The sequence below is a fragment of the Oncorhynchus mykiss genome, chromosome 27, assembly GCF_013265735.2.
Source record: "Oncorhynchus mykiss isolate Arlee chromosome 27, USDA_OmykA_1.1, whole genome shotgun sequence".
NCBI classification, from domain to species: domain Eukaryota; kingdom Metazoa; phylum Chordata; class Actinopteri; order Salmoniformes; family Salmonidae; genus Oncorhynchus; species Oncorhynchus mykiss.
This window is the reverse complement of record NC_048591.1, coordinates 19,213,948-19,224,320: the sequence shown is the minus strand read 5'-3', so window position 1 is coordinate 19,224,320 and position 10,373 is coordinate 19,213,948.

Here is a 10,373-nt window from a genome sequence, read left to right as displayed (position 1 = left end):
TACAGCATCTAAACATATGGGTGGGTGCTGTAAATGCTCCTCTGACAACAGTCGTCCATGATTAAGCCAACATTGTTATGGCTGCCTACACTGATATTATCCATAGGCTGATGTGCATCAGGGTGGATATAAGCTGTCACAGAGCACTGATATCGATGAATTAAAGGGCCGAAATAAAACGTATCAGAAACTGTTACTCTACTCAAGATGTCTGACATTACCCTTGATCACATTACATACAATGTAATGGTTTGGTTTGTCTTTACCAGTCATGATCAGTTATGTCATTTATATAACAGTGTTATGACAAGACACTCCAGAGATCCTAAAGAATACACCCCCTGTGGTAGTATATCCATAGGGGTCTCTCTCTCTAGAGATACTGTTTGAACAGATAAGATCTACCCTCTCCCTAGTTGAAGATCGAATCTACTTCTAACACACCTCATTAATCTCTATTCAGATCACCCAGGAGCAGGGCGGGAGGTCCAACAACATCTTCATTACTCTCCCTCTCTTTTTTCCTGACTCTTTAACTCTGTCACTCTCGTTCTCTACTTTCTCTAACTCCCTCCCCCTTTCTATCATTATCTTCTTACCTCTCTCTCGTCTCTCTTCTCCCTCCTCCCCTCTATCATTATCTTCTTACCTCACTGCACCAGGGCAAGGTGACCGGAAACATGACCGAATACAAACAGTGTAGCTATTCCCTCCGCAAGGCAATCAAACAAGCTAAGCGTCAGTATAGAGACAAAGTAGAATAGCAATTCAACAGGCTCAGACACGAGAGGTATGTGGCAGGGTCTACAGTCAATCACGGATTACAAAAAAAAAACATCCCCGTTGCGGACCAGAATGTCTTGCTCCCAGACAGACTAAATAACTTCTTTGCTCACTTTGAGGACAACACAGTGCCACTGACACGGCCCGCTACCAAAACCTGCGGACTCTCCTTAACCGCAGCCGACGTGAGTGAAACATTAAAACATGTTAACCCTCACAAGGCTGCAGGCCCAGACGTTATCCCCAGCCGCGTCCTCAGTGCATGCGCAGACCAGCTGGCTGGTGTGTTTACGGACATATTCAATCAATCCTTATCCCAGTCTGCTGTCCCCTCATGCTTCAAGAGGTCCACCATTGTTCCTGTTCCCAAGCAAGCTAAGGTAACTGAGCTAAACGACTACCGCCCCATAGCACTCACTTCCGTCATCATGAAGTGCTTTGAGAGACAAGTCAAGGACCATACCTCCACCCTACCTGACACCCTAGACCCACTCCAATTTGCTTACCGCCCCAATAGGTCCACAGACGACGCAATCGCAACCACACTGCACACTGCCCTAACCCATCTGGACAAGAGGAATACCTATGTGAGAATGCTGTTCATCAACTACAGTTCAGCATTTAACATCATAGTACCCTCCACACTCGTCATCAAGCTCGAGACCCTGTGTCTCGAACCCGCCCTGTGCAACTGGGTACTGGACTTTCTGACAACATCTCCACCCCGCTGATCCTCAACACTGGGGCTCCACAAGGGTGTGTTCTGAGCTCTCTCCAGTACTCCCTGTTCGCCCACGACTGCGTGGCCATGCACGCCTCCAACTCAATCATCCAGTGTGTGGACGACGGCCTACAGGGAGGAGGTGAGGGCCCTCAGAGTGTGGTGTCAGGAAAATAACCTCACACTCAACGTCAACAAAACAAAGGAGATGATCGTGGACTTCAGGAAACAGCAGAGGGAGCACCCCCTTATCCACATCGATGGAACAGTAGTGGAGAGGGTAGTAAGTTTTAAGTTCCTTGGCGTACACATCACGGAAAAACTGAATTGGTACACCCACACAGATAGCATCGTGAAGAAGGCGCAGCAGTGCCTCTTCATCCTCAGGAGGCTGAAGAAATTTGACTTTTCACCAAAAGCACTCACAAACTTCTACAGATGCACAATCGAGAGCATCCTGTCGGGCTGTATCACCGCCTGGTACGGCAACTGCGCCGCCCACAACCGTAAGGCTCTCCAGAGGGTAGTGAGGTCTGCACAACGCATCACCGGGGGCAAACTACCTGCCCTCCAGGACACCTACACCCCCCGATGTCACAGGAAGGCCATAAAGATGATCAAGGACAACAACCACCCGAGCCACTGCCTGTTCACCCCGCTATCATCCAGAAGGCGAGGTCAGTACAGGTGCATCAAAGCTGGGACCGAGAGACTGAAAAATAGCTTCTATCTCAAGGCCATCAGACTGTTAAACAGCCACCACTAACATTGAGTGGCTGCTGCCAACATACTGACTCAACTCCAGCCACTTTAATAATGGAAATTGATGTAAAAAATGTATCACTAGCCACTTTAAACAATGCCACTTAATATAATGTTTACATACCCTACATTACTCATCTCATATGTATATACTGTACTCTATACCATCTACTGCATCTTGCCATCTTTATGTAATACATGTATCACTAGCCACTTTAAACAATGCCACTTAATATAATGTTTACATACCCTACATTACTCATCTCATATGTATATACTGTACCCGATACCATCTACTGCATCTTGCCTATGCCGTTCTGTACCATCACTCATTAATTTATCTTTATGTACATATTCTTCATCCTTTACACTTGTGTGTATAAGGTAGAAGTTGTGGAATTGTTAGGTTAGATTACTCGTTGGTTACTACTGCATTGTCGGAACTAGAAGCACAAGCATTTCGCTGAAAACTAATGGCACAGCATCCCTGCTGTTGTCCTTTTGTATGTCTCTAAATGAGTATTAGAAAATATTTGTCTCTTTTATAAACACTCGCTGACTGACTGACTGTACAGCTTATCCTCAACCTGCCTGTAATGAATAACTGAATAACGTGTCAATCAATAGTACTGTACTTTAGCATTTCAGCTGAGGTCAGGACCATCACGGACATTGCTATCGAGGCTGTCAGTCAGTGGAGCAAATAACTCCTCATTAAAGTGCTGTGGTACAGTATACAGTCTGGAAGGAGTTGCGAGAGATTGTCTGATATACAGTTGAAGTCGGAAGTTTACATACACTTTTACATACAGGTTGGAGTCATTAAAACTTGTTTTTCAACCACTCCACACATTTCTTGTTAACAAACTATAGTTTTGGCAAGGTGGTTAGGACATCTATTGTGAACATGACACAAGCATATATTCCAAAAATTGTTTACAGACAGAATATTTGACTTATAATTCACTGTATCACAATTCCAGTGTGTCAGAAGTTTACATACTGTACACTAAGTTGACTGTGCCTTTAAACAGCTTGGAAAATTCCCGAAAATGATGTCATGACTTTAGAAGGTTCCGATAGGCTAATTGACATCATTTGAGTCAATTGGAGGTGTACCTGTGGATGTATTTCAAGGCCTACCTTCAAACTCGGTGCCTCTTTGCTTGATATCATGTGGAAATCAAAAGAAATCAGCCAAAATGGTAGACCTTCACAAGTCTGGTTCATCCTTGGGAGCAATTTCCAAATGCCTGAAGGTACAACGTTCATCTGTGCAAACAATACTATGCAAATATAAACACCATGGACCACGCAGCCGTCATACTGCTCAGGAAGGAGTTGCGTTCTGTCTCCTAGAGATGAACGTACTTTGGTGCGAAAAGTGCAAATCAATCCCAGAACAACAGCAAAGGACCTTGTGAAGATACTGGAGGAAACAGGTACAAAAGTATCTATATCCACAGTAAAACTAGTCCTATATCGACATAACCTAAAAGGCTGCTCGGCAAGGAAGAAGCCACTGCTCCAAAACCGCCATAAAAAAGCCAGAATATGGTTTGTAACTACACATGGGGACAAAGATCGTACTTTTTGGAGAAATGGCCTCTGGTCTGATGAAACAAAAATAGAACTGTTTGGCCAAAATGACCAACTCTGTCAGGAGGAATGGGCCAAAATTCACCCGACTTATTGTGGGAAGCTTGTGAAAGGCTCTGCAAAACGTTTGACGCAAGTTAAACAATTTAAAGGCAATGCTACCAAATACTAATTGAGTGTATGTAAACTTCTGACCCACTGGGAATGTGAAGAAGGAGATAAAAGCTGAAATAAATCATTCTCTCTACTATTATTCTGACATTTCACATTCTTTAAAAAAGTTGTGATCCTAACTGTGTCACGCCCTGGCCATAGAGAGGTTTTTATTCTCTATTTTGGTTAGGCCAGGGTGTGACTAGGGTGGGTATTCTATGTTCATTTTCTATGTTTTGGATTTCTGTGTTTGGCCGGTTGTGTCTCTGATTGAGAACCATACTTGTGTAGCCTGTTTTCCCACTGTTAGTTGTGGGCGGTCATTTCCTGTTTAGTGTTTGTTGCACCTGTCAGAACTATTTTATATTCAGTGTTCAGTCAGAATAAATAATATGAACACGTACCACGCTGCACCCTGGTCTTCACCTTCTTCCACCAACGGCCGTTACAGAGGAGCAGCGCTATCTGGAGAAATGAACATGGGAGGAGATACTGGAAGGCAAGGGACCCTGGGCACAGGCTGGTTAGTATCGCCGTCCGCAGGAGGAACTGGAGGCAGCTAAGGCTGAGCGGCAACACTATGAGGAGTTAGCATGGCAGCGCAACAGGCACGGGGTGGGGGCACATGGGGAGATTGGTGGAGTCAGGCGAGAGACCTGAGCCAACTCCCTGTGCTTACCGGAAGCAGCGTGGTACTGGTCAGACACTGTGTTATGCGATGAAGCGCACGGTGTCTCCAGTGCGTGCTCATAGCCCAGAGTGCCTGTCTGGCGCTGCCAGAGTCTCCCGCCTGTCTGGCGCTGCCAGAGTCTCCCGCCTGTCTGGCGCTGCCAGAGTCTCCCGCCTGTCCAGAGCTGCCAGAGTCTCTCGCCTGTCCGGCGCTGCCAGGGTCTCCCGCCTGTCCTGGCGCTGCCAGGGTCTTCCGCCTGTCCTGGCGCTGCCAGGGTCTCCCGCCTGTCTGGCGCTGCCAGGGTCTCAAGGTCTGTCCGGCGCTGCCAGGGTCTCCCGCCTGTCCGGCGCTGCCAGAGTCGCCCGCCTACCAGGGGCCCGCTGCGAGGGTCCCCAGTCCGGGGTCGGGGGCGAGGGTCCCCGCTCCAGAAGCGCCACCTAAGTGGGCCAAGCCTAAGGTGGAGCGGGGTCCACATCCCGCACCAGAGCCGCCGCCGTAAAGAAGGCCCACCCGGACGCTCCCCTTTAGAGTCCGGTTTTGCGGCCGGAGTCCGCACCTATATATATACAGTGCCTTGCGAAAGTATTCGGCCCCCTTGAACTTTGCGACCTTTTGCCACATTTCAGGCTCCAAACATAAAGATATAAAACTGTATTTTTTTGTGAAGAATCAACAACAAGTGGGACACAATCATGAAGTGGAACGACATTTATTGGATATTTCAAACTTTTTTAACAAATCAAAAACTGAAAAATTGGCCGTGCAAAATTATTCAGCCCCTTTACTTTCAGTGCAGCAAACTCTCTCCAGAAGTTCAGTGAGGATCTCTGAATGATCCAATGTTGACCTAAATGACTAATGATGATAAATACAATCCACCTGTGTGTAATCAAGTATCCGTATAAATGCACCTGCACTGTGATAGTCTCAGAGGTCCATTAAAAGCGCAGAGAGCATCATGAAGAACAAGGAACACACCAGGCAGGTCCGAGATACTGTTGTGAAGAAGTTTAAAGCCGGATTTGGATACAAAAAGATTTCCCAAGCTTTAAACATCCCAAGAAGCACTGTGCAAGCGATAATATTGAAATGGAAGGAGTATCAGACCACTGCAAATCTACCAAGACCTGGCCGTCCCCCTAAACTTTCAGCTCATACAAGGAGAAGACTGATCAGAGATGCAGCCAAGAGGCCCATGATCACTCTGGATGAACTGCAGAGATCTACAGCTGAGGTGGGAGACTCTGTCCATAGGACAACAATCAGTCGTATATTGCACAAATCTGGCCTTTATGGAAGAGTGGCAAGAAGAAAGCCATTTCTTAAAGATATCCATAAAAAGTGTTGTTTAAAGTTTGCCACAAGCCACCTGGGAGACACACCAAACATGTGGAAGAAGGTGCTCTGGTCAGATGAAACCAAAATTGAACTTTTTGGCAACAATGCAAAACGTTATGTTTGGCGTAAAAGCAACACAGCTGAACACACCATCCCCACTGTCAAACATGGTGGTGGCAGCATCATGGTTTGGGCCTGCTTTTCTTCAGCAGGGACAGGGAAGATGGTTAAAATTGATGGGAAGATGGATGGAGCCAAATTCAGGACCATTCTGGAAGAAAACCTGATGGAGTCTGCAAAAGACCTGAGACTGGGATGGAGATTTGTCTTCCAACAAGACAATGATCCAAAACATAAAGCAAAATCTACAATGGAATGGTTCAAAAATAAACATATCCAGGTGTTAGAATGGCCAAGTCAAAGTCCAGACCTGAATCCAATCGAGAATCTGTGGAAAGAACTGAAAACTGCTGTTCACAAATGCTCTCCATCCAACCTCACTGAGCTCGAGCTGTTTTGCAAGGAGGAATGGAAAAAATGTCAGTCTCTCGATGTGCAAAACTGATAGAGACATACCCCAAGCGACTTACAGCTGTAATCGCAGCAAAAGGTGGCGCTACAAAGTATTAACTTAAGGGGGCTGAATAATTTTGCACGCCCAATTTTTCCGTTTTTGATTTGTTAAAAAAGTTTGAAATATCCAATAAATGTCGTTCCATTTCATGATTGTGTCCCACTTGTTGTTGATTCTTCACAAAAAAATACAGTTTTATATCTTTATGTTTGAAGCCTGAAATGTGGCAAAAGGTCGCAAAGTTCAAGGGGGCCGAATACTTTCGCAAGGCACTGTATATATATAATTATAATCAATAATTTAGCTCTTTATTTAGCCATCTTATATATAAAACCTTATTTGTTCATCAAAAATTTTGAAAAACTCACCACAGGTTAATGAGAAGAGTATGCTTGAAAGCATGCACATAACTCTGCAATGTTGGGTTGTATTGGAGAGAGTCTCAGTCTTAAATAATTTTCCACACACACTCTGTGCCTGTATTTAGTTTTCATGCTACTGAGGGCCGAGAATCCACTCTCACATAGGTACGTGGTTGCAAAGGCCATCAGTGTCTTAACAGCGTGATTTGCCAAGACAAGAAACTCTGAGTGCAGACTTATCCAGGGATCGGGCAGTGGCTTCTGATTCAATTACATTTTCACAGAACCGCTTGTTCGCAATTTCGATGAGGCTCTCATTCAAATATCAGTAAGTGGACTGGAGGCAGGGCATGAAAGGGATAACGAATCCAGTTGTTTGTGTCGTCCATTTCGGGAAAGTACATGCGTAATTGCACACCCAGCTCACTCAGGTGCTTCGCTATATCACATTTGACATTGTTCGTAAGCTTGAGTTCATTTGCTCATAAAAAAAAGCATACAATGATGGAAAGACCTGTGGGTTGCCCTTGTTAATGCAGACAGAGAAGAGCTCCAACTTCTTAATCATTGCCTCAATTTTGTCCCGCACATTGAACATAGTTACGAAGAGTCCCTGTAAACCTAGATTCAGATCATCCAGGCGAGAAAAAACATCACCCAGATAGGCCAGTCGAGTGAGAAACTTGTCATCATGCAAGCGGTCAGACAAGTGAAAATTGTGGTCAGTAAAGAAAACTTTTTGCTCGTCTCTCAATTAAAAAAGAAAAATGTGTCAATACTTTGCCCCCTTGATAACCAGCACACTTCTGTATGTTGTAAAAGTGTTACATGGTCACTGCCCATATCATTACGTAATCCAGAAAATACATGAGAGTTCAGGGGCCTTGCTTTAACAATGTTAACCATTTTCACTGTAGTGTCCAAAACGTATTTCAAGCTGTCAGGCATTCCCTTGGCAGCAAGAGCCTCTCGGTGGATGCTGCAGTGTACCCAAGTCGCGTCAGGAGCCACTGCTTGCACGCGCGTTACCACTCCACTATGTCTCGCTGTCATGGCTTTTGCGCCATCAGTACAGATACCAAAGCTGTCCAGTACTTTAAAAACATCCTCCCATGTCCTGGTTTCCAGTGGTATGCAGAAGAGAATGTCTTCCTTAATTGACCCCCCATAACCGTAACGGACATACGTATACCAGGAGCTGTGCCAGGCCCGCCACGTCTGTTGACTCATCCAGCTGTAACGCATATAATTCACTGGCTTGTATGCAAAGCAGTTATTGTTTCAAAACATCTCCTGCCATGTCACTGATGCATTGTGAAACAGTGTTGTTTGATGGAGACATTGTCTGTATTGTTTATGTTGGCATTTCCCCCAGCATTGTCCCAGGTATATCCGCAGCAGCAGGAAGAATTAAGTCCTCCACAATAGTACGGGGCTTGCCTGTCCTAGCCACTCGGTAGCTCACCATATAAGATGCTTCTAGCCCCTTCTTATTAATGGTATCGGTTGAGGTTATACATGTCTTACTACTCAAAAGTCGTCTTTATTCTCGCTCAAAAAACTCCCGTGGCTTATTTTTCAAATTGTCATGTTTCTTTTCTAAATGTCCGCGAAAGAGTGAAGGTTTCCCACAAGAGAGTAACGGTTAATGTGATTGAATGTTAATTATTTGACTAGGTTACCTGTATTTGACATTGTGTTGTTATTTGACTGAACACTAGATGGTTTCATTTTGTTTTTGGCAGTGAAACGATGCTACTCAGGAGAGAGAAAAACCTCACCCAAATGTATAGCCCCGTTGGAAAATATAAAGGAATGAGGAGAGGGTGGGAGGGATGAGTGGAGGGTGGGAGGGATGAGGGGAGAGTGGGAGGGATGAGGGGAGAGTGGGAGGGATGAGGAGAGGGTGGAAAAGATGAGGGGAGGGTGAGAGGGCTGAGCGGAGGGTGGGAGGGCTGAGGGGAGAGTGGGAGGGATGAGGAGAGGGTGGCAGGAATGAGGAGAGGGTGGGAGGGATGAGGAGAGGGTGGCAGGAATGAGTAGAGGGTGGGAGGGATGAGGAGAGGATGGGAGGGCTGAGGGGTGGGAAGCGTACACAAGGGCAGGCAGTGTTGAGATGATAGTTCCCAGATGCAGGAGGGAGAACACACAAGGACGGCACAACACACAGTCCTGTTGGACAGCCTCTGACAGTACTATAATTTCAGTCTTCCACACTACAGCTGGTTTCCATTCCAATCAGGGAGGCAATGAGATTTAGAGAGTGGGGGACATTTGTTTAACCAAAGCCCCACAATTGGTTCTCTACACATAAACTATGACTATGACTGAGACATGAGGGAGGCCTCCCACAGTTGTTTCTCTCCTCACTCCACCTCTCTCCCTCTTTATCCAGCTCACCCTCTCCTTGGTGACGTCATACTGTATCTGTGGCTGGAGATTAATCTTTTTCCAATTAAACCAATTAAAAGATCAATATCAGTTGATCATGTAGAGTAGACTATAGAGATCAGCTGTAAAAATCTGTATTTTAGTGCACCATCATCAAGCACTAAATACTTCATCATAAATATATCATAAATCTATTAATAGCGTTTGATTTCACATTCCCAGTTTAAACACACCGTATATAAATGAGTATGACCTCTGCTGAACAATCAACGCTCCCTGCTAGATTCTGCCCGCCAGGGCTCTTCTTATGTCAGTCAGAGTGAATCGGGTCATGTTCTCTATGGCACCGTTTCTCTTATCGATATCCTTTGGTGTGTGCTTATGTTCCCAGACCTCTCAAGGACCACACAGCCCCTGTCAAGGACCATTCCCCACCAGTTCCTTTGTTCAAGTGGTACACTTCAGTGTGTGTGTGTGTGTGTGTGTGTGTGTGTGTGTGTGTGCGTGTGCGTGTGCGTGTGCGTGTGTGTGTGTGTGACGTGACGTGACGTGGGTGACTGCGCGTGTTTCCAAAACCTTGGGTCATGCGGTACAATTTGTCATCCCTAAACAAAACAATAAAGGGTGTGTGCTTGTTTTTCGATATCCTGTGACGTTCCTAGAGGGAGTGTGTGTGTGATGGGCCATAACGTGTCCTGAGAAGCAGGTGTGTTGAACTGTATATCACGATGACCTCCAGGCTTAAATAACCTCTATTCTTACTCTACATCAACTCTCTCTCTCTAGATCAACTATCCTCCGTCTCACTCATTTTGGTCTCTCCCTTTCACAATCTTCCCTTTCTTTTGAATCAGCATCCCTCGCTCCACAGACTTAGAATATCATATATTTTCATGGCTATTAAAAAGATGAGTGAGGCCAAAGTTCTGTTCTGTTCATTTCTTATTTCTCTTCTTTGGTTCAGCCTCATGAATATCATTAGCTGTTGGCTTCTTGTATCTCACTAAATTAAATCGTCTC